General features: G+C 37.8%; 1 protein-coding gene across 1 annotated transcript in view; it reads right to left on the bottom strand.

Moving 5' to 3' along the window:
- Positions 1–377: 377 nt before the first annotated feature.
- The window catches only part of Kitlg (KIT ligand), a 102990-nt gene continuing 80554 nt past the window's right edge, over positions 378–22813 (bottom strand). The window contains exon 10 of the mRNA XM_048358541.1: positions 378–1017. The gene's annotated coding sequence lies outside the window, so the exon portion shown is untranslated. The remainder of the gene's footprint in view (positions 1018–22813) is intronic.

The raw sequence follows: 22813 nt of genomic DNA, 5'->3' as shown, positions 1-22813 counted from the left end.
CCTGAGTAGTTAGGATTGGAAGATAGAAGCCACCGGTAGCTTATTTTGACTAGCAATTTTGAAGAACGGAATCCTACATTTCAAAGTTTACATTTCTAACATCCTAAAAGGTTCTCACAGACCAGCCTCTTTTGCCCCTTCTATCTTTCCATCTTCCTTCTCCTACCATTTGGGTGGAATATTTGTTTATATATTTATAAGAGCAGCACATTGTTGTTACATGTTAACTCATTTAGAAGGTGAGCACCCAACAGGCAGCAGTAAATATTTCTGATTTTTCTGTGCCAGGAGACCTTAAATGTAGGCAGGAGATGTGTGTGTGTGTGTGTGTGTGTGTGTGTGTGTGTGTATGTAAGAATACATCCACACTAGATGGATATCCAACTCCATTTTCCTATTGGTACATTTCAAAAATGTCCATAACCACCTTTGCATGCTTCACTCAAGATTGGGGAGGGAGAAGGCTGAGGTGGAGTGGGAAGAAACAGGGAGTTCAACCTACTGCTATTAAAATGTCATCGTTTTTGCTGGGGTCTTGAAAGCCTCCAGCGCTTGCTCCATTTGCTCCTCTGTGAAGGCATCTCTGGCGCTCCTCTCTGTCAGCTCCTCTGGTTCACTGGCTGCCTAATGTTTCTCCTGGAAGTGATCTCTTCATCTCTTATTACTGTCAAAATACTATACACACCCCCTCCTGGTTTGTTTCCTCAGGAGTTGTGATTGTCTTCCCATGGTCCATAGCAATCTGTGCAGCACTGTGGAAGTTTCTCCTTGGGTGACTTTTCATAGAATTTCATCTGTGTACCTCACAGGCAGTCCCCATGCCCTTTATCTTGTGCATAGCAGCTGGTGAAGTATCTGGGTTTTGTTATCAACCACTGTTAGGAGATGACTAGCTGAGCACAGTTGGAAGGCAGGTCATTAAGCTTTGATGAGCAGAATTGGCTGGGCTTCAAGGATTTAATGGTTTTCTCTTGCCATTTACTTTTGATTTTGACACTAGTGAAGAGGGTGGAGCCTCTGTGGACAAGCATGCAATGACAGTATTTTTTGGTCTTCACTCAGATTACATGGTTCTTGATTTAATTAATTACTTGTCCAGACAAGAATTGTTTGTACTGATGGTGGTGACTCTTGAGTTGATTCTATACCTTGACAAAGTGCTGAGAGCTTTTTTTCTGCTTGACTCTAATGTAGGTTTGTTTAATGATATGATAAACATTTGAGCTTACCATGGAATTTGTAAGCACTTCGAAAATAATTGCATAGAAAAAAAGGCTTAGTGAAATTTTACAGTGGAATGGTAATCTCAGTATCTTCTTTCACTCCAGCCTAAAGTTTATTATTTGAAATTAATATAAGGCCTTTATATACAGCAGACCAATTCATTTAGTTCCCCAATATGGGATTAAATAATATGCATTTATTTCATACTAGTGCTCAGAAAATCTAGATTTTCCTAAAGCTTGGCAATGGCCATTGAAAAAAAGCTTTTCATTTCTAATTAATTCTCCCCCTTGGTTTGATTGTAATCGTGAGGCACTTATTAAGCATTCTGAAAGTTGCATTTCACGTAATTCTCCTAATGAAAATATAAGGAAGGCAGTATTATCCCTCTTTGGAAGAAACTCAGCCTCAGCTCAGGGACAAATTTGTTCAAGACCACACAAGAAATAATTAGTAAATCTGTGATTCAAGCATCGGTCTCCTAGTGACAAAGCTAGAGTCTGTTGCCGCATTTTATCTTTTACAATTAGTGTAGTAAGTTGAGTGAAAAAGGGTAACTTTCTAATGAGCCTCTATCACTAGAATTAGTTTGCTGCTTCAATGTTTAATAGGTTTGGAGGATTCAAAAATTTAATTTTTTCATTCTAGGTATGGTATGGTAAGCCTGTAATGTGAGGCTTGGAAGATCAGGTATTCAGGGGTGGTGGCCTTCCTCGGTCTCCATCACAGTGAATAGCTGGTGTGGTGATGGTAATGTGGAGTTATACAGAGGAAGATCACAGTTAATCAGACTAGGAAGGAAAAAGAGAAACTTATCTTAAGAATAGCCAACATAAAAAGACTGGTTGAGTGGCTCATGTAGGAGAACATCTGCGTAGCAAGTGTGAGGCCAAACACTGCCAAAAAATTTAATTTTTCCTTCCTCTTCAAACTTTCAAAGCAACACCATTTTCAGCATGCTAATAATATCTGAAATTATTTTTTTATTTTATCTGCCTTTTGTTGCAAATCTGTTTTTACTTTTTCTCTTCAAATATCAAGGTGTAGTCATTTGCCTAAGGATCTTCTGAAATGTTTAAGACTGTTGGGTTAGTATTATCATGAACACTGCAGTTTGTACTAATAATTAGACTGTAATTCTAAATTATACTATGCTTTTCCCTTTGATGATCATTCCATAATTGTACTCGGGTTGCTATTTCCTATGTAGTCATTTATATATTTATATAAGACCTTTGTCTATAAATGTAGTAAAACTGTTTCTCTGAAAAATGTAGTCCCACCATATGGTTTGATGAAGATCAATACACCTGTTCTCCTTCATAGCACATGGTGAGACTATTTATTTGCCATTGTTTGAAATCAGATGTGGCCATGTAACTACCATTGGTCAGTGACAGCAAGTACAATGGCCATGTAGTCCCACCAAGATCCAGAAACCATTTATATTAGATGACTAGGATACAGTATCCATCTGATCCACATGAGTCTAGGAAGAGGGACTAGCAGGATTATAGTCATCTCCCAGCATTCATTCAATACGCATTCATTAGTTCTAACTACACCAATTGTTAGTTAGCTTCATTATTACATGCCTACAAGAATGAATATTTTATCCTGCTTGGAGTATAAACTTGGAGTATAGTGATCATATTAAATTTTGGTGCTTAGATATAAATGGGAATTACATTTCTTTGCTAATAGACATCCTTAAAAAAGCTAAGGGTGCTGTTATGTTTTGTTCTTTTTCAAAGCTTTCTAGAAAGCAGATCTAAAGCTTCAGCTGCCTTTTTGACCATGACATGAATTTTGGGCCATATGCATCATTCTGTAGTACAAAAATAAAAATAACAAGATAAAAGGATCCTAGGTCCCTAACAATGTGAAACATCCATGCTGTTCTGGAAAGCTTACTCTGACTTTATTTTATATGTATGAGAATTACAGCTGTAACTTACTATTTTTGAGATTTACTATTCCATATATGTTGGGGTCCAGCCGTTGGACTTGACGGGGATGGGCATTGGGAGCGCTCCCAAGACGCGGCCCTTCCCCCAGCCCTGGGGAGTGCGGAAGCAGGCCACCATTCTCTGGGTCCAGAACCAGAAGAATCGGCTTTGCAAACAGCCCCCAAACTTTCTCGCCAGCCCATGCGACCCCAGTCTCCCCCGGCCTGGCGCTTTCCGAGTGATGTTAGCTCATGAGGGGGTCATATGGCAAGCTCGTAGCCCCCCACCCTAATAAATCAGATTGCTCACGAAGCGTCTCCGAGGTCCGCGTACGCCTGGCTTTCTTCACGGGTAAGGAGGGAGGTAAAGCAATCTTGTACGACCGCATGCACCTGAGGTCTTTCCTGGGCCCCCCACTCCACCCTGGCCTTACCTGAGGGTCCGGTGACCAGGGGAGAGGGTGAGAAAGGGAGTTGTTAGAAGCATAGCAGAGCCTTGATCCTCGCGCCAGGGGAGGCGACGGGAGCCCGGCACATATATATGTACACATACACATATATATATTATCTCATGTATGTGTGTGTCACTATTTTTGAGATCTACTATCTCATATTTGGAAAAGTAGCATCTCTGCTTAAAATTATTTGCAACCCAAAAGTCTGTCACTAACTAGTAACGCCCACTGGAGGCAATATCCTTCCTAAGTCTGGACATTTCTCCTCCCTCTCTAAGAGATGCTTACAGGTTTTGTAGCTTGCTGTAGGTTATATATCTTCTGGGGTGGGATGTTACTCCAGTGCATGCCAGCCAGTTTTCTAAAACTATAGTCTGCATTTTCCAAGTCACTTGCCAGATCATCTACTTTAAAGACAACACTGGTCAGCACCATGTCAAGAGTTTATGAAGGATTGCCAGCTTCACTCAAAAGCAGCTGGAGTAATGCAAAGTCACCAAAGACCTATGAGCGTTTCATAAAGGAACTTCGATTCAGCGAAGGAGCACATTTTTTTTTTTTTGGCCAGTCCTGGGCCTTGGACTCAGGGCCTGAGCACTGTCCCTGGCTTCCTTTTGCTCAAGGCTAACACTCTGCCACTTGAGTCACAGCGCCACTTCTGGCAGTTTTCTGTATATGTGGTGCTGGGGAATCGAACCCAGGGCCTCATGTATATGAGGCAAGCTCTCTTGCCACTAGGCCATACCCCCAGCCCAGGAGCACATTTATATTTGGCCCTCATTTATATATTACCAGTTCATAGTCATCAGCTTGAACAGACACATTGCTCTTATGGTACTCTATAATCATCACCTCTTCTACAATTTTGCGATTGATAGGGGATTTTGAGTCCACAGAGTTCCACATCTAGAGTTTATATTTCAGAAATGTGCATCTTAGAAAGCCAGAATGACACATTAAGAACCATCCAACTGTGCTCAGACTAAATCCAAGGGCCCCCAAACTATCAGCCACCTTTCTCTAGGTTATGCTCCCAAAGCCTATTCCAGATTACATTCCTCTATTTGAATTTTAATCCTAACTCTACAAAATGTAGTCAATGTTCAGAGAGATCTTTCAAGTTGAACCCAGTATGTGTGCTCCTTCCAGTCTTATCTCACTATTTCTCTCCAACAAGTTTGTAAATGTCTCCCTTGATGTTTTCCTCTGAACTCTTGAAATAAAGGATTTTCTTCCTTTTCATGGACATCTATAATTCCTCTCAGTGAATTGCTTCTCTTCTGATTATAAATATACATGTCTTTCCTATCTTCTATAACCTATACCTTTTGATGTTTTAAATAAAATATACTGCACCACTTGAGCTTTCAAATTCTTTTTCTGAGAAGCTTTGTTCTGAGATGTTTACTCTAGTCTTTTGTGGCCTTACTAATTCCACTCTATACTTGTCATTCTACAACTCCTCTTTTCTCCTTGTCTCTTTTACAGTTGAAATGAAATATTCTCATATACCGAGTGACTAGCATATTGCCTCAAGTAATTCACTGTCTTGGAATTATCATGAATAAATAGTCACAACAATCATGAAAACTATTAGAAAATTTGGCTCCGCATTAAATATTCTTTTTTTTTTTTTTTGGCCAGTCCTGGGCCTTGGACTCCGGGCCTGAGCACTGTCCCTGGCTTCTTCCCGCTCAAGGCTAGCACTCCGCCACTTGAGCCACAGCGCCGCTTCTGGCCGTTTTCTGTATATGTGGTGCTGGGGAATCGAACCTAGGGCCTCGTGTATCTGAGGCAGGCACTCTTGCCACTAGGCTATATCCCCAGCCCCGCATTAAATATTCTTAATTGGGAAAAGGGACTACATACAAGCACATACAAAGAAGAAGCTTAATAGCTTCAGTTACATGCTCACTATGCAGGAGGCTTGTGTCGAAACCCTTTGTATGGCATTGCCTAATTTAATAATAATCATACAGTTCATCCTCAAGGTGAAACCCTTTATGCATTTTTTATTTTTTTTTTGGCCAGTCCTGGGGCTTGGACTCAGGGCCTGAACACTGTCCCTGGCTTCTTCTTGCTCAAGGCTAGCACTCTGCCACTTGAGCCACAGCGCCACTTCTGGCCATTTTCTGTATATGTGGTGCTGGGGAATTGAACCCAGGGCCTCACGTATATAAGGCAAGCACTCTTGCCACTAGGCCATATCCCCAGCCACCCTTTATGCATTTTCAAGAACTTCTTCACAGGAGCTTTATGAGATAAGCATTTCATTAACCTAACAAGGACATAGAGGGGAACTATAGTTCTGTATTCAGAAAGCAGTGCCTAGTTGAGTGAGGATCTGAGCCTCAGTGTTCTGATAATAACATCTTAACATTTCATGCCATGCTGTCTACTTAACACCCCGGTTGCCCAAGTATGATGAGCACTCTAAAAATATATTCTAACTCTCACCCAGTGGATCATTTACTCAAACATCTTCTTTTCAGCTTGAATGGGTTGTGACTGAATTTTTTTTTTTTTTTTTTTTTTTTTTTTGGCCAGTCCTGGGCCTTGGACTCAGGGCCTGAGCACTGTCCCTGGCTTCTTTTTGCTCAAGGCTAACACTCTGCCACTTGAGCCACAGCGCCACTTCTGGCCGTTTTCTGTATATGTGGTGCTGGGGAATCGAACCCAGGGCCTCATGTATACGAGGCAAGCTCTCTCGCCACTAGGCCATATACCCAGCCCCGAATTTTTAAAAATAAATATTTGTTCATAGGTTTCATAGAAGGCATTTGAAAATTAGAAAAAAAATTGAAACTCATAAACATGTTATATATGCTGAAATGATACAAGATCTAACCAATCATTAGTATTTTAACAGAAAATTTTCAGACAGTTATTTTGTGACAGTCCTCATGAGAGAATAGAACATGATCTAGCATGTTGAGTTTTGAGATATTGGTAAGGATTAGAGAATCTCTAAAGGTTAAAAATGGAGGAGAGAAAAGCAAGATTGATGGTTTCATCCAGAAAAGAGAAAAAGGGAAGATTAGACATTTGGATAAATTAGAAACAATTTGAATTTGCCCTTATCAAACTATTTTTGCTGCTTAACTATTTCATTGTCATCCAATAATAACTGTTTGATTATATTCCTTTTATTTTAGATTACATATTTTATTTAGGTTGTACCGTTGGGACAAATACTTTCTTTTCCTAGTTCTAGCTGTTTTTAGTAATATTATTTACAAATATAATTTAAACAAAGTTCTTTTTCCTGAAGAACCTGAGAAAATAATTTCCAATTACATAGTATAAACTCAACAGTGAAAGCTTTGTCCAATATATATTTTGCTTTAACAATTACATTTATTACTGTCACAACACAGAGTCTTAATGCTTCATATCCTGAATGATAGCCAATCTTTAATTCTTACTCAGTGTCTGCTAACCATGTACAATTTAAGCTTCTAATAAAAAAACAGTTGAAGCAATTCTTTACATAAGGGAGCTGATGTTACTTGCTTTGTAAAGATACTGAATATCGTTTGTGATTGATTTTGATTGTATAAGGCTTTCAAATAATTTTTGCTTCTCAATTGAGTATGATTCTAAATGTGTAATTAGACATGAATTCTATATTTCTCTTGACAGTTCAATGCTTCTGAAATTCTGAACCTAGGTAAAGCATGGCTCAAATCATAAATCTCCTTAATCTGCATGACATATACTGAAAGTGGAAAGTATTAAGTCAACAGTAGTAAATTCCATATATTTGGGAGAATGATTTTTATTAAGCACTTCTGTAATCCACAGCAATTTGTAGTTGTATAAGAATTTACTTCATGGGCTGTAGGAAGTAGAACTTTCTGTAGAAATTTCACTAAGTCAACAGCCTTAGTAAGGCTAAGATTAGATACTAGATAAACAGTTTTTCAACCACTGCAGTTAGATAAAGGAAGTTAAATCTATTTCAGAGGGATTTTAACTTTTATTTTGTAAGGCACTGTCAAGGAAACAGAGTATTTAGAAAACAAGTAGCAGGAGGTCCAAATATGTCCTTTCCTGCCTGAGAAGCATCAAGCCAAAGCCCCATTAACCAAGAAAGTAAATGTCAAGTCGTCTAATATTGATTATTGTATCATTTAGGAGAGACTAGCTACAAGTATCACTAGGCCAAAGTAGAGTGGTCGAAACAGATAGAGACTCACCTGTTTTACATGGAAAATTCAAGCAGTAGCCATGCAAACCTGTGAGGCATCTCACTGAACTCCACAAGGACCATCCATATCATATTAGCCTTTCTCTTCCTTTTTATGGCATCATTATCATGAAATATCCATGTAGATTGAGGATTTTTGCTTAGTCTTTGGGCATAAGCAGAGGAGCTATACCAACTGAGAATGTTTTGTATTTTGGTAATACAGAGATCAAAATTTCTTCCAAAATTTCATGCCTTCTTTTCATCATCCTGGTCAAAACTGGGCCACACAAGCCTAAGAGACGTTACTGTGAGACTATAGAGGACGGAGGACAGGAGTAATATTAGTGTAATTCCTGTCAGAACTGTGATGGGCACCTGCTTGCTCTATAGAACCATCCTTGGCATGATAGTCAAACTCTTCGCATTTCTGTTAGAAGGAAAGAAGAGAGCTTGGATAGGTAGGTAATTGATAGATTATGCCTTAATTTGCCATTATTTTTGGGTTGAAATCCCATTGCTTTGCAAACTTTAATATTTCACTTGTGTACCAGATCCGTGTGAAATAGAAATCAACTTAATATGTATTTGGTAAATATGGTTCTAATATGTTTCATATTTAAGCAACTATAAGATTCAAAGAGTTTTTTTTAATATACTGTTCAGTTATTTTTCAGATGCAAGTATAAAACAAACATCTATAGTATCTGCTTCTGTTGTGGATAAGCCAAAAGCTATTAAATCAGTCCCACTTTGGAATTATAAATTCCTTTGGAGAGAAGAAAAGGTTCTCCAGTGTATGAGAGATAAATTCCAATCGGAAATTCTTGGTAAAGACAATACATCATCTTCATGATCAGGGAAAGACTTTAAAGACTTTCAGAAGTAGGATACCAATCCAAAAACTATTGAACATAACACTGTAAAGATCAAGTCCCACTCTTTGGTGCAAATAAGAAAGACATAGGCCAAAGAGAGAAGATTAGGCATGTTGCCCGAGGTTGCACAATTTTTAGGGGAGGTAGACTGAGACCTCACACCTCCTCTTATCTAGTATGCTTTAATCTCTATCCCTCTGAGCCAGAGACAGTGCAACAATTTGGAAAAAGGAAAGAATAAGGAGTTGTTCTAGCTCCTAGGAAGAAGAGAACAGACTGGAAGTGAGAGAAATTCCCTAGAGTGTGTGACCTTCTGGCCTGGAGAAAAGAAACAGAGCCAAGGAATTTTTATGCTGCAAATGAAAAGATAATGCAATGTTTGGTTTTATATAACAAGAAAGCCTTTAATTTCTGAATTTGTTATCTCTTTCCCTGGCTGTTTCTTCCCATGCTTATTTATTTATTTATTTATTTATTTATTTATTTTCTCAGCATCTATTTTCTAACTGGTACAATGGGGCATAAACTATTGTGTTTTTATAGAAGCTAGTTTTGAAAATATACTACTAGATTTTACATGTGAGCCGAATGCTGCTAGCTTCTCTTCTAGGGTTAGAATGAATTTCTTCATGTCTTAGAATAAAGCAAGAGGCTTTTATTTAGGGACTGTGATTGTCAACACCTATTCCTAAGCATTTGAACCATATATATTGTCATGAGACAGTGGGATAAACAAATCATGACAATTTTCAGGTTTAATTAGCAACATTAAATTTCCTACAAAAAACTACCCAACCACCTAGATTATTAAGGAGAATGGTGAATCACCTGCTTACACTTTTAGTATGTCTACCCTTCAAAGTTTAAAAAATATTCTTTAAATTGAATATTCATGTTAAATGCATTATGCATGGAACACTACTAAATATTTAAACTGGTGTATGTGAGAGACTATTACTTGATAGAATTGTATCCCAATAGCATATGAATTGCTAAAATCAGCACCAGTTTTAATCTGGAGTAGAAAAGGTCAATTAGGAGATACAAAGGATTATTTATAGATCTATTGTGAAAATGACAATTTATTAGGAGATAAATAAAGAGGAAGATATCCCTTCACAAATATTGTACACCACTTAAACCTTTCCATCCTTAAAATAATAAAATGAGGGTTTTAAAAAATATTATCTCTAGTTTGCTTGAGTAGAAACAAGTCAAACTTTTTTTTAACAGGGTCACATTTTAATTCCTGAATTTTATAGTTTAGTATTAATATCACCACATGTATACAAATGGCATAAAACAAGTACAGTGGTATTTTTAATACAAAATAAACATCTGTTTTATGGAAAAAACTATAGTTCATATCTACACAGACAGCCCCTCTCTTCCAAACAATAGTCAAAATTAAAATTAACTACAAGATTTCCAAATAGGGGAAACTGCTTCAGTTTAAGCTACTCTAGGAAAATGGACCCATAACACATTACAAAAGGTGCTCTATAGACTATAACTGGAGTTACTATTTTTTAGATTTTTTTCCCAATGTGCATTGTTAATTATAGTTTGTGGACAATTTTTTTTTAATAACAGCATGATCTTAGCTCATTTTAGTTGTGTAAGAAAACAAACAAGGCTTCCCAAGTCAAACTTTTCTAAGATTACACAATTGTTTGGTAGTGAAGCCAAGATTTGAACCATTTCTTATGAATACATAATTTACTTCATCAGTTCCACCGCCCAGACAGTGCCTTCTCTTGCTCTTCTCTTCTTTCCACTGGTCCCTTTCTTTATCTCAAATAGTTCTCCTTCTAGTTGCATATCATTTAAAAAAACTTCTAGGTTCCACATACAAGAGAAAACATGCAATATACGTCTCTTTGAATCTGGCTTATTCTGATTAACCAGTTCCATCTATATTTCTGAAGATTATATATTTTCATTCTTCTTAATAGCGGAAGAAAACTCCATTGTTTATACATACCAGATTTCCCTTGTCTGTTCATCTGTTGACTGGCACTTAGACTGATTCTATAGTATGCCTACTGAGGATTGTGCTGCACTAAGTATGGGTGTGCAGATGGCCGCTAAGATTCCTTCAGGTAATATACTCAGGAATGGTATCGCTAGCTGATTTTTTAGGACTTTCCATACTGATCTCCATGGCAGCTGGACTGACATCCTGGTAATGTCAGAAGCCTATTCTTCATGACAACATAGCTAATGACCCAATGTATGAAATTCCTTTCTTCTTGTAGGAGAAATCATTGTAGGAGAAATCTTCATCCTGATATCCAGACAGAAATAACTTATTGAAGTCATCCTGAGAAACTCTATGTTTAAATTTAAAGACTACTCTGGGTATGTCTTCTTATTCTAGCAATCTTGTCACAATATTCATCATCAAATGTCTGATCCTTCTCTTACCAGATCTAAAATCTACTCCATGTGTGTATCAAAATCAAACCAACTTGCTACCTTCACATTGACTTTCTTTTATTTTGCATTTAATTCATATGATATTATGATATATAGAGATCTTTGTTGATAGTTCTTGGCTTATAACACCTTCTCCAAAGTAAGCCACAGAAACTTTAATTTCCCCCTACCCTTCTAACTTGGAGTTAGCCATAAGGATATTCTCTAATCTACTTAGTTTGGTGATAAATCATAAAGCATCCAGCCTTATATCCTAGAAGATTCTTCTCCCAATCACAAACAATTTGAAGAGGCAAATCTTCCTGGGTCCTTCTTTCTCAATCTGCTAGTATTACATCACACTCTTTTTGTCCAGTCACATTTTTATATGAATCGCCCAAGCTCAAATCAGAAACTGTCTTCCAGGGACAGCCCTTTTACATAGTTGAACATGTGGTGACTGACAGGAAAGTCCTGTCAGTCAAAGTGAGCAAGGACTGATCCAAATTCCTGGATCATAGAATATTCCAACTCCACAGAAAGAGGAGATCCTGAATCAGGACCTTTCAAGACTTCACTTTCTATATTTCTTCAACTGGCTATTTAATTGTATCCTTTAATAAAATAGCCAAGTGTAAGCAAATGTTTCCCAAAATTGCATGTTCCATTTTAGCAAATGAATGGAGACTTAAGAACTCAATTTGCAGTGAACTGGTCAGAAGTTCCAAAGGACTTGAGCCTGGTGCTTGGTGTCTGATGTGAGAACAGTCTTGTGTGATGGAGTACTCAGCCTGTGGAATCTGGTTCTCTCTGCAGGTGGTAGCATTTGAATTGGATTGAATCAGCGGTCACCCTGTTTGTAGCCACCACAGATTTCCTGTATATCTTGAGATGACAAAAGCAAACATATAGGAGAAATTGTGCTTCATGTGTAAATAGTTTTTCTTTACTTTGCTATTGTTATGAAGTAATTGCTCTAAATCCTAGGCATGATATAAAAAACAAAATACAATTTCAAACAGATTGTTCACATTATACTAAGCACTATAGTTAATCTAGAAATGCTTTAGGGAATATGCTAGAAAACATGCCTAACTGATATGCACATAGTATGTCATTGTATAAAACGGTCTGGAGATCCTGTGGGTTTGGGAATCTGCAGGGCTCCAGAACTAACCGTGGACGCGACTAGGGGATTACTATATGTGATTTTTACCAACTGTATCTTGATAAAAAGAAAAACTAAATTCAAAAGATATATTCACTACCTTTGGTTATGGTCATAGAAACTGCCATTATGTATGATTAGTGCTATGCTAGAGACATAAAAAATATTCTCAGAGTAATATAAAATGACTGAAAGCTTAGTTTCTAATGTCAGACAGATTTGGATTTGAATAACTTCCTGACTGTATTCTTTCATAGAGCTGCTGCAAAAATGATTGCAATTTGGGAGACATAGAATAGAAGAACTGTATTCTCTCAGATTGGCAAGCCAGACATTGAAATTGAAGAGAATTATCTGTGGTCTATTCCTTCTTCTCAGAATTCTCAGAATGAATCTGACCCATGAGTCTCCCCTAGTTTCTGGTGAGTTTAGCAATTTATGGTCTATAAATACATCATTTCAGTTTTTACCCTCACCATCATTTGTCCTTCTTTTCTTCACATGGATTTTTTTTACAGATTGTAGTCACTGGTTTTAGGCTCAACAATTCTCTGTGACCTCATCTCAAACAATTATTCCTGCTAAAACTCTATTGCCAAATAAAATCATATTTGATATAGACGTGACTTTTTGTGTGTACCATGTAACCCAATATATTCACTTATCAGTTAGTTTTATGAGTTAAAACAAGAAAATAACTTCTATATACCTCATCTGTGGAATGGGGTTCATAATGGTAGCTATAGTAGCTACCCTTTAAGTTGTTGAGATGTTTCAAGAAAACATATTAACTTTGTTCTTGGCACAAAATAATCGTTGAATAAACACTCATGCTCACTAGTAGTAGTTCTGAGAGTTGTAGTCCGGTTCTTTCTTGTAATAATTCTTGCTTTGCTCCCCAAATATTAGTTTGAGAAGTGTTCCAATTTTTTCAAACTCTGTGCTATCTACCCAGTTAAATAGTTAAGATTGCTTTTAAAACTTTGCAGCAGAACATTGTTGCAAGCTAGAAAAAAAAAACTATCTAAGGAGTGTTGGTGTGCCAAGTATTTTATTATCAAAAATATGATGGTCACAGTCCAAGAACGTCTGCTATTGAAAACTAGTGGCTTAACTTTGATCTTTTGAGGATGTTCACAGTCCAGAGAAACAGGGGAATCTGTGGGGAGCAAGATTTGTAGTAATATTTATTTTCTATTAAGTAAAGTAGAAATAAAAAGGGTTTCAATTCTCTACTCCTTCTCTCTGACTGCAGCTGCAAAGGCATGGGTGGTGTAAGACTCTTCTGCCAGGCACACTTGTTTCTGGGCAGCTGCTCCTGCTCTAAGTGTTATTGCTGGAGACATTTAGAATTCTTCGGCTTGAAGAGCTGAGGCTGCACTGTCCCCCTAAAGATGCTACTCAACCGCCTAGCAGGTACAGCTGGAAGTGCAGTTTTCACAGTGCCAATGCCTAAAAGAGACACACCACAAGGATGGCCTGCCAGCTGCACCATGCCCCAACCCTAGGCATCAAGATGAAATCTGCATCTCCCTTTTGGGGAACAGAGGCCTGTCATTGACACTGAGTACTGTCTTGGTTTACCCATTGGTAGAGGATCCCTACATGCCGTTGTGCATAGTGTGTGCCATTGGGCTAAGTGATCTTTTTTTTTTTTTGCCACTCCTGGCCCTTGGACTCAGGGCCTGAGCACTGTCCCTGGCTTCTTTTTGCTCAAGGCTAGTACTCTGCCACTTGAGCCACAGTGCCACTTGTGGCTGTTTTCTATATATATAGTGCTGGGGAATTGAACCCAGGGCTTCATGTATACGAGGTGAGCACTCTTGACACTAGGCCGTATTCCCAGCCCCGGGCTAAGTGATCTTGATGCCATAGGCAATACTGACTGTAACATGATAATATTACTTAGTGCCACAAGCCACAGTATGCTGGAGAAAGAATTGGGAAGAGATTAATCCAAGGCATTCAGGATGCCATTGAGGAAGGAGGGGCACTCAGGACTGGAGGACAAACAGTGGTTAGCCCGAAGATTGTCATCAATGGAGTTGGCACTGTGGTATGTTAAGCAAATGAAACCATCATGCCTGACCCTGCAATGTTGAGAATGGGCTGATGTTAATTAAACTCTTTCAAGCCCAAGTTGCCCATCAATGCATGTCTGCATCATCTTGTGAGATAGATAACAATAAAGACAATGTTCTTCAGTAAAGGGGTAGAGATGGCTTATCAGGGAGCCTTGTTCAAAGTGACTACTCTAAGCAGAAACAGTAATAAATTCAGCATGTACTTAATTCTTGGGCAGCTATAGTTATCACAAGCTTTGGCCTTTGAGGACTTTCTCAGAACCTTGTAAAACAAGAGAAAGCCCACTGATTGGGAGAAGATCTTTACCGGCCATACAATCGACAAAGGCCTCATATCTAAAATATATGCAGAACTAAAAAAAGATAAATTCCTCCAAAACAAATCCTCATAGAACCCACAGCCCCCTCAACATGGGCTAAAGACCTAAAAAGAGACTTCTCTGAAGAGGAAATGAGAATGGCCAATAGACACAGGAAGAAGTGCTCTACATCACTGGCCATAAAAGAAATGAAAATCAAAACAATATTGAGATTCTACCTCACCCCAGTAAGTAAGGAAAACCAACAATAGCAAATGCTGGAGGGGATGTGGCCAAAAGGGAATCTTACTACATTGTTGGTGGGAATGTAAACTGTTCAGCCACTCTGGAAAGCATTATAGAAATTCCTCAGATGATTAAACATAGTGCTCCACTATGACCCAACAGCCCCACTCTTGGGCATCTAGCCAAAAGATTACAAGCAAGAACACACTAAAGCCACCAGGAAAATAATGTTCATCATAGCACAATTTGTCATTGCTAAAATACTAATCCAGCTGCCCTCAGTAGATGAGTGGATCAGGAAAATGTGGTACATATACACAATGGAATTTTATGCTTCTATCAGAAAGAATGACATTGCCCCATTCATAAGGAAATAGAAAGACTTGGAAAAATTATACTAAGTGAAGTGATCCAGACCCAAAGAAACATGGACTCTATGGTTTCCCTCATAGGGATTAATTAGTACAGGATTAGGCTAGTCATAGCAGAAGATCACAAGAGCCCAATAGCTCTGCCCTTATGAGGCACATAAGATGATGCTAAGTAAAATGAACTCCAAGTTATGGAAACGAGTGTTAGATCACTGTTGTAATTACTTTCAACATGCCATGTGAAACTGTAGCTTTTTTCTCTTTGTTCCTCTTGTATCCCCTTCCTGTGGTTGTGCCCCTGCTATCATTGTATCTCATCTGAGTACCCCGGATACTGTATATACTTGTATTAGAACTAGGGAAGGGAAAGGGAATACCAAAATCTAGAGACAAAGGATAAAAAGACAAATGACTCCAAAAGCAATACTTATAAAACCATTTGGTGTAATTCAACTGAACAACTCATGGAGGGAGGGAGGGGGAGAAGGGAAGTGAGGGAGAAGGTAACAAATTGTACAAGAAATGTACCCATTGCCTTAGGAACAAAACTGTAACCCCTCTGTACATCACTTTGACAATAAATAAATAATTATTCATTAAAAAAATATCCTTTGTCATTCACCGTCTGTCAATCACTAGCAAGATGGCTGTCATCTTGACAGTAAACAAGGTTGGATTAAATGGCCAGGAGATAGACTGGAGTCCTTCTAGCAACTGAAGGGGTTTGATGATTTGTTTACCAACAAACAACTTGCTTTTATTCTGCCATCCAATCTTCCATGTGTGAAGAATATGGTCAGGTGTGGTGTGTTTGCATTTTGAAACAGGGGAAAAGGACTGCCCAGATCACTGATTCTGTCTCATGGAGCTCACACTACTATTGCTCTTGGTCCTTGTTGGGGTCCAGCCTTTGGACTTGATGGGGGATGGGCATTGGGAGCGCTCCCGAGATGCCGCCCTTCCTCCAGCCCTGGTGAATGCAGAAGCAGGCCACAATTCTCTGGGTCCGGAACTTGATTCCCATGCCAGGGGAGGCGAACCGAGCAGGACAGGTCCTGACAATTTCATTGCCTCCTGTATGACTAGATCATGAAATGGAATAGTAGAAGCTGTTGTAATTTTACAACCTTTGTATACAATCACAGATGATTTTTCAAATTGACTTTAAGAAATAGTCAACAAAGGAAGCATACATAAAGTTGCCAGGTGCCCATTCTAGACTCTTTGAATCAGTTGATGTGCCTCTAGGTACATTCCCAGGCCAGAAGTCAAGTTTTGAACTTTTGGAGAAATGTTTGATCATCTGCTGGGTCAATGTGGAGCAGAAAATCTTTTATTTTCTCATTTCAAAGAAAGATGAAGACTGTTTTTCTTTGCATTACTTTGCCTGTCCCCCAGGCCCCCCCCCTTTTTTTTTTGCTTTGGAGTAAACTTATTCATTAAAACTATATAGTGCCAATGTCATTCTTTCTGATAGAGGCATAAAATTCCATTGTGTATATGTACCACATTTTCCTGATCCATTCATCTTCTGAGGGGCATATGGGTTGGTTCCATATTTTAGCTACGACAAAGTATGCTGCAATGGGGGCTGGGGGCTTGCCTAGTGGCAAGAGTGCCTGCCTCGTATACACGAGGCCCTAGGTTCGATTCCCCAGCACCACATATACAGAAAACGGCCAGAAGCGGCGCTGTGGCTCAAGTGGCAGAGTGCTAGCCTTGAGCAGGAAGAAGCCAGGGACAGTGCTCAGGCCCTGAGTCCAAGGCCCAGGACTGGCCAAAAAAAAAAAAAAAAAAAAGTATGCTGCAATGAACATTGTTGTTCTGGTGGCTTTAGTGTGTTCTTGTTTGTGGTCTTTTGGGTAGATGCCCAAAAGTTGGGCTGCTGGGTCATAGGGGAGCTCTATGTTTAGCCTTCTGAGGAATCTCCATACCGCTTTCCAGGGTGGCTGAACCAGTTTACATTCCTACCAACAATAAAGTAGGGTTCCCTTTTGGCCACATCCCCTCCTACATTTATTATTGTTAGTTTTATTGATGTGGGACATTCTTACTGGGGTGAGATGGAATTTCAATGGTGTTTGAGTTGCATTTCTTTTATGGCCAGTGATGTAGTGCACTTTTTCTTATGTCTCTTCCCCATTCTCTTTTCCTCATCAGAGAAGTCTCTTTTTAAGTCTTTAGCCTACTTGTTGAGGGGGCTATTGGTTTTCTGTGGTTTTGTTTTGGAGGAATGTAATTTTTTTAGTTCTGCATATATTTTAGATATGAGGTCTTTGTCCAGTATATGGCCGGTAAGGATCTTTTCCCAATCTGTGGGCTTTCTGTTCATCTTGCGAGCTATGTCCTTTGCCGTGCAGAAGCTCTGCAGTTTGATGCAGTCCATTTGCCCATCCTTTCTTTGATTTGTAGCCTTTCTGGGTCTTTGTTAAGGAAGTTCCGTCCTGTGCCAAGTGTACCCAAGTGTTTCTCCTACTCCTTTTAGAGTTTTCAGGGTATCTGTTTAATTTCGAGGTCTTTGATCCATTTGGAATTAATTTTGGTGCAGGGTGATATATAAGGATCTAGTTTTAGTTTGTTGCAGGTGTTGAACCAGTTTTGCCAGCACCATTTGTTAAATAGGCTATCATTCTTCCAACTATTGTTTTAGCTCCTTTATCAAAAATTAAGTAGGCATAGTTGTGTGGGTTTATTTCTGGAACTTCAATTCTGTTCCATTGGTCTTTAGGTCTGTTCCGGTGCTAAAACCAAGCTGTTTATGCCTCTATGAGAAAGAATGACATTGCTCCATTTGTAAGGAAATGGAAGGACTTGGAAAAAATTATACTAAGTGAAGTGAGCCAGACTCAAAGAAACATGGACTCTATGATCTCCCTCTTAGAGAATAATTAACACAGGTTTAGGCTAGTCACAGCAGAGGATCACAAGGGCCCAATAACGCTACCCATAAGAACAAACACATAAGATGATGCTAAATGAAATGAAATCCATGTTATGGGAACAACTGTTTTATCACTGTTGTAACTACTTTTAGCATGCTATGTGAAACTGCAGCTTCTATTGTTGATGATCCTCCTGTATCCCCTTCCTCTGGTTGTACCTGCACTATCACTGTATCTTTTCTGAGTACATTGGAAACTGTGTATACTGGTATTAGAACTAGAAAAGTGAAAGGGAATACCAAAATTGAGAGACACAGGATAAAAAGACAAAGACTACAAAAGCAATGCTTGCAAAAGCATTTGGTGTAAACCAACTGAACAATTCATGGGGGGAGAGGGAAAAGGGGAAGGGGGTGTGGGGAATGAGGGAGGAGGTAACAAACAGTACAAGAAATGTATCCAATACCTAACATATGAAACTATAACCTCTCTGTTCATCAGTTTGACAATAAAAAAAACTATATAGCACCAAAAACTTACATAAGGAAAAATGTAGATCAGGGTAAATTATTTTGAATCAATACTGTTAACAAATCTACACTGTCGAGAGAGAGAAAGAGGTCCTCATTTGAATTGTCTTTAGTCTAGGCTCTTTTCTACTCTAGGCAGCTTTTTAATTCCTGGAAAATGAAGACTTGAAATCTCCTCTTTTAATGTTCTTTCTTACTCTAACCCCACCCAGGACTAGGAGAGGCAGAGCAAGTGCAGTCAAGGCCATGGTAGTCATTATGATGTTTAAACTTGTGCTGAAAATTCCTGATGATTTAACTATAAAGAGTAATTCCTTGCTATGAAAGAAAATGTACTTTGTTGGGAATAACTTAATATTTAAAACTTGGACAAATATCTTTAACTCCTCTCGTGAACTTCAGTTGATGAAAACAAGAACTCTTTCAGTCATTGTTCTCACGGTGATTACCTAGTAGCTAACAAGCTTCAAGTAATAAAAAATCTATAAATCAACCTATAATGTCTGAAAGTTATATTCTGATGGAAAAAAGAACGGACAAAGATAGGGAAATGAGGAGACAGGCATACTCTCTTATATAGGCTGAATGGAGTCTTATGTGGGATACTTAGGCATGGAAGGAAGCAAAGGTCTGGCTCTTCATATATCTGGGGGAGGACATTTCTATAGAAAGAACAAGATCAAATGCTCTGAGATGAAGGTTATAATGTGGTTCAAGTAGTTGTGTACTTGCCTTGCAAGTGCAAGACTCTGAGTTCAAACCCCAGGACCATCAAATACAGAGATGAAGCATCTAGAGTTTTCTGGAAACATCATTGCCTAAGAAGAGACTTTGAGAGCATCTTTGGAGGCTGATGGTGGGAGAAGTGTAGTGAACTAAGAGACATTACATTAAAAATGATTGAGGCCTGCTGAAGGGTATCCTGTGTTATTGCATGACAGGTACTTTCTGACTATGATAAGTACAATGGGAAGTAATCATAAGGTTAAGAGTTAAGAGAGTGATCATGTATGTGTTTTGAACTTTTATTGGGTGCATAGCATTCATAGATCCTAGATCATTTAAGAAAAATTATGTCCATAGTACAGTACACTATTTATACTATATGATACAGATGCAGTAAGAAAAAATTATGGAAGATTGACAATAGGTTGAATGTGTTATATTAAAACAAAACAAGAAGAGTTCAGATAAAATACATTTAAATAAATATTACTCAAATAGGGCTGGGTGTACAGCACAATGGTAGAGTGCTTTTCCAGTGTTGATGACCAGCACCATATTAGAATAAATATTTAAAAGAAATTGGAACTGAAAGTGTGGTCAAGTGGCCTTGAGCAAAAATGCCAAGAAAGAATGAGGCCCTGACTTCAAGGTACTCGTACTAAATAAATAAATAAATAAATAAATAAATAAATAAATAAATTCAAAATTAGTTGGAGCTAATTGGTTAGATTGTTTTAAGCAACTATTTCATTAGTACTCACTGTGTTTTAGGCTGCCCACAGAATGGCCATAGTTAGTTAGTGTAGTATGACTGGATTTATTTCACATACATGGTATATCTAAAGAAATACTGTTAATAATTTGAAAAATAATGAAGCCGACTCAAAGAGATAAGGAAGTTGCTTAAAGTTACATAATTGTTAGCAAGCAGAGCCACTATTTTAATTGAGACTTCTCTTTTTCTAGAGTGCATGCTCTTATGAATCATATTAATAATTTATTTTTGAAGCATATTCTACTCAGTTTTTCTTTTATTCACTCATTGTTCAGTATAATTAGAATATTCCTCTTGCCATTTTATATATTTGAGAAATACATTCCTCTGGTTCCTGGGTTCAAAATAGATGTTATGAGGATATACCTCCCACTAGAAAATTATTAGTTTTTTCATTTATCTATACTGCCTCTACTTCTTTAAATATAAAACATGAAATTTTAAAATCTTAATATGCTCATGGCTTGCAAGTGTTTGGTTTAACCAACTACTAAGTGATCACAAATTTGTTGAGACATGTATGTACTAAATATGATCTGAAAAGATATATCTTCATTTCATAAAAGCATAAAACTAAATTGATACAGACAGCAATGTATAAGACAAAGAAAGGAAAGAAAGCCAAATAAACTTACACAAATAAAAAACAATATAAAGAAGATAAAAAAAAGTCCGTTCTTAGGTTTCAAAATAAGCCAGGCACAAAAAGAAAAGAATTCTCACAAAATAAATATAGCAACATAACATTCCCAACAATACCAACTATTCTACATGAAGCTTATTTTCTTAAAAATTCAATGTTAATAAAAGCCTGCAAATCCAGCCATTTCTCATGGTGCTATGTTGAACATCAGCCTTGACAAATTATCACATAAATATCCATAGTCAAACACATTTGGCCCGTGAATCTAAATCAAATCATGTTTTTGAAGGATGTATGTTATTTCCTACTACAAATTTGCAATTTCATTGAATCTTTAGACAATTCAAAGTTTCACTGAACTTATTCTATGCCACTAATTGTTTGGTATCTGAAAAGCTGTATTCATAAGTTCAGCTAGAAAATATTTATAAGCCGTATGGTGCCAGGCATTGGCAAAAGTCCTTCCCTGGACATGTACTGGAGGGAATAAGCCACACAACTGCTTCCCTCCCACATAATCCCTATGGTTCACTGGCACTGGATGACCGTCCTGGGAACTCTTTACTGTGGCCTGTATGAGTGCCAAAAGCCTGAGAAAGCTTGCTGGGTTGTTCTCATTCAAACATTGAGCTTGCTGGGTTCTTATTCAAGCATCTTTAGACACACTTCCTTCTTGCTCAGCAAAACTGCTAATTGGCACAGGAAACATCCCAGCTTTGTCCATTTTCTATAGAAGTTGGAAACCTTTCTACCTGACTATGCTGACAGAATTACATTTTCAATAGTATGAATGCCCCAGACATTTCAATGACAACTTTGAGAACAAAATAACACATATAATTCAGCTGGTTAGTCCTAAACAGGCTCTTGACACAATATAAATCATTAGAGGCAAGAATTCTTAGAAACTAGAGGCTAAACATAAATGGATGTTTGGGATATATTCATTTAAATTTGAGGGAAGCTACACATAGTTTCGTTCTGTTTCTCTCCTCTGACCTTACTTGGCCTTTATAATAATATATGTTTACTTTGTTTGTTACTTATTCTAACCAAGAAGGGCCATTGTACTTGGTTTCCAAAGAATGTTTTTCCATCACCTCAAGAAAGCTTGTTGCACTGCCAAGAATAAAGAAAAGTGTCCTTGTACTTATTGTTGACCAAGAGCCCAAGTTTCACATATATCTGAAGGTGAAGACAGTAAAAGCCTATAATCTGTATTTTTCTATGTCCTTCTTGATTTTCATAGACTGGTGCCAAGCAACAAGGGAAAAAAGGAAGTGTAATTTTTAGTGAAAGCATTTCATTTAGATTAGGTGTGTAAATTATTGAAAACTTTTGAAGGTCAATATAAATTTTCAATGTTTACACACAACTACTCACAAATAGCTGTCTTAAGTTATTTGCCTATACCTTTCTATCTTTGAATTAATGTAGATGCCTAAAGTTGTATCTGAGGCATTGCAAGCTTTCAATAAAGAATACTGATACTCTTAGTGATCTTATTGCGTGCTGTACAAGTCCATCAATATGATCAAAGCACATACTCCATTCAGAAATAGCTTTTAAAGATAGAAGATTATTGATATTTTGCTCTTTTTTCTATTTGCCTATTCTAAGTTTTTGTACTGTTCACTGAAAACCACATAGCAATTCATTATGTTATATCCTGTGCTAAAACCATCGTGCTAACACAGTAACTAACTAGATAGCTAATTATGTGTGAAAAACCCTAATCATTGCTGCTTTTCAGTTATAAGAAGCTCTAGTTTCCAGTGTGAAAAATTATTTAATTCACTGAAACTCTATGTGCCCACAGTATGCCTGGAACTATAATAAATACTTCAATAGGTACAAAAGAAGTCTCCTGGAGACTTTCTAATTCTTGCTGAGTTGTTTTGTGGCATTAACTTTGCAGAGATGGCTTCACAGGGTAATATGTTCTACCCCTCCACCTGCACTTTACAGATTTATTCA

This window comes from Perognathus longimembris, chromosome 1, assembly GCF_023159225.1.
Source record: "Perognathus longimembris pacificus isolate PPM17 chromosome 1, ASM2315922v1, whole genome shotgun sequence".
Lineage (NCBI taxonomy): Eukaryota > Metazoa > Chordata > Mammalia > Rodentia > Heteromyidae > Perognathus > Perognathus longimembris.
The sequence above is the reverse complement of the archived record's forward strand: the minus strand, read 5'-3'. Positions and strand labels throughout refer to the sequence as shown.